This window comes from Aplysia californica, unplaced genomic scaffold (assembly GCF_000002075.1).
Source record: "Aplysia californica isolate F4 #8 unplaced genomic scaffold, AplCal3.0 scaffold00464, whole genome shotgun sequence".
In the NCBI taxonomy this organism is placed as follows: domain Eukaryota; kingdom Metazoa; phylum Mollusca; class Gastropoda; order Aplysiida; family Aplysiidae; genus Aplysia; species Aplysia californica.
Genome location: NW_004797734.1, coordinates 618,928 through 621,289, shown reverse-complemented (window position 1 = coordinate 621,289; position 2,362 = coordinate 618,928).

Sequence of the window (2,362 nt, the reverse complement as noted above, 5' to 3'; positions counted from 1 at the left end):
TACCTGTCTGGATACCTGGAGGTGTCATCTCTGACTCAGAGTTACCTGGATACCTGGAGGTGTCATCTCTGACTCAGAGTTACCTGGATACCTGGAGGTGTCATCTCTGACTCAGAGGTTGACCTGTATTGACCCTCCATCCTCCACGGTCATGGGTTGCCGTTGCACATTCTGCTGTACCCAGGCCAGTCCATGTTTTAATGTCGTCCATCCATGGTACTCTTTGTCTTTCCCTGGCTCTCCTGCCCCACATACTTCCTTCAAACACCTCTTTCACAATGGTCTCGAGTCGTATTAAGTGGCCATAATATTGCATTTTCCTAAATGTATTTTATTCAGCAAGGTTTGTCTTGTGTGGAAAATTTGACACACCTCATTGTTCATCTTTTTTGGCGACTATACGATAAAATCTTAATTATATAACACTCAATAACAATCACTACTGTTTTAGGTTATAAAAAAAACGTTTTAGTAAGGTTTTACGACGCTCTCAACAGCATACGGTCATTTGAGCGCCAAGGGGTGGATGTCCAAACGGGGAGTCAGGCGTACTCTGCTCACCTCTCTAGCCTCAAAAGCACAAGGTCTGTTTCGACTATCAAGGCACTCCGGAAATGGCAGTTCACAGGAGAGTGACAAACATACAAAAGAAGTAGAGGAAAAATGACCATAGTAAGGATGAGGAAAGAAAAAGCATCAGTTCCCCCTATGTTGTTCCAACACAGTATGAGCATGACATTGATGAATCAGCACATTTACAATTCTACTGTGGATAAGAACACGTTAATACCCCCCTCCCCCCTTTGGGAATGGCCTAAAGACAACTTCAGTCTGTAGCACTGGCCTGGGACTTTTGCTACTGTTTTAAGCGTTGCCATGGCAACATGAGGTGTGTATACTGACCACAACTGTCCTCGTCCTCACAGCTCAGACAGTCACACAGACCGTCACAGACGTTACCGGCACCGATACACTGACCGTTCGGACACCGAAACTCCAGATCTGGGTCACACTCGCCGCCTGGTGGAGAGGTCAAAAGAGATAACACAAGTGGAGAGGTCAAGGGAGATAACACGAGTGGAGAGGTCAAGGGAGATAACACGAGTGGAGAGGTCAAGGGAGATAACATGAGTGGAGAGGTCAAGAGAGATAACATGAGTGGAGAGGTCAAGGGAGATAACATGAGTGGAGAGGTCAAGGGAGATAACATGAGTGGAGAGGTCAAGAGAGATAACATGAGTGGAGAGGTCAAGAGAGAAAACATGAGTGGAGATACGATCAAAGACGTTATAAACTTAATAAGTTACATAATATATAATACAGAGCTTCTCATGGCAGTGACATTCCATGTGTGAGACAGGGGACCTTCTTACCCTCACCGGCATGGCTGGCAATGCCCCCATTACATGAACAGTCTGAGCCGCCATCCCTGTTCCCCACGAGCTCTAATAATTAAACACCACCCCCCCAGATTTCCGTGCATGCTTGTAGATTTCCTCCAAAGACCGTCAAGATGCCTCCATGTGAGTCTCCAAAAGTACTCATCCGTCTGTTGAACTGCGCATGTCTTGCCCTTAACGCTAAGCGTTCCAGGGTGGGCACACGCATGCCTCATCCCCCCCCCCAAACCCCTTTCTCTTATGTAAATCTCCAACATAAAAGGTCGTTTTTAAGCACAAGGAGGCTATCCCGAAAAATGCTGTTTTGAGAAAATCGAAGGTAAAGTTTTTGGACCTTTGTTAAGTTTCTTTAAAAGACAAGGAGAGTTTTCTCTATAACCAAACACATATACACACCAATAAAACCAAACTTCTCCTATAGGTAGGGCAATGCTCACTTTTGGTGTAGGTCCAGATTTCTGGAAACCTCCGAAATCTGGGTTAGCCGTTTGTCCTTAAAAGCGACAGGATTAAAAAGGCTGTACTCACAGTTGATCTCATCGCCGTAGGTGAGCGGACAGTCCAGCCAGCCGTCACACACGTGCTCTGCAAGCACGTAGAATCCTTCTGGACACTTGAAATGTTTCTCTGATGGGGGAGGGGGGTGGGTAAGGAAGGCAGAAAAAGTGTGAATATGAGTTTGGGTTTGAGTTTAGGTTTTGTGTTTGGATTTGGGTTTGAGTTTGAGTTTGTGTTTGAGTACAGAGTTTGAGGTTAAGGTTATATTTGAGTTTGAGTTTGAGTTTGAGGTTGAGTTTGAGGTTGAGGTTGAGGTTATATTATATGAGTTTGAGTTTGAGGTTATATTTGAGTTTGAGTTTGAGGTTGAGGTTGAGGTTATATTATATGAGTTTGAGTTTGAGGTTATATTTGAGTTTGAGTTTGAGGTTGAGGTTGAGGTTATATTATATGAGTTTGAGTTT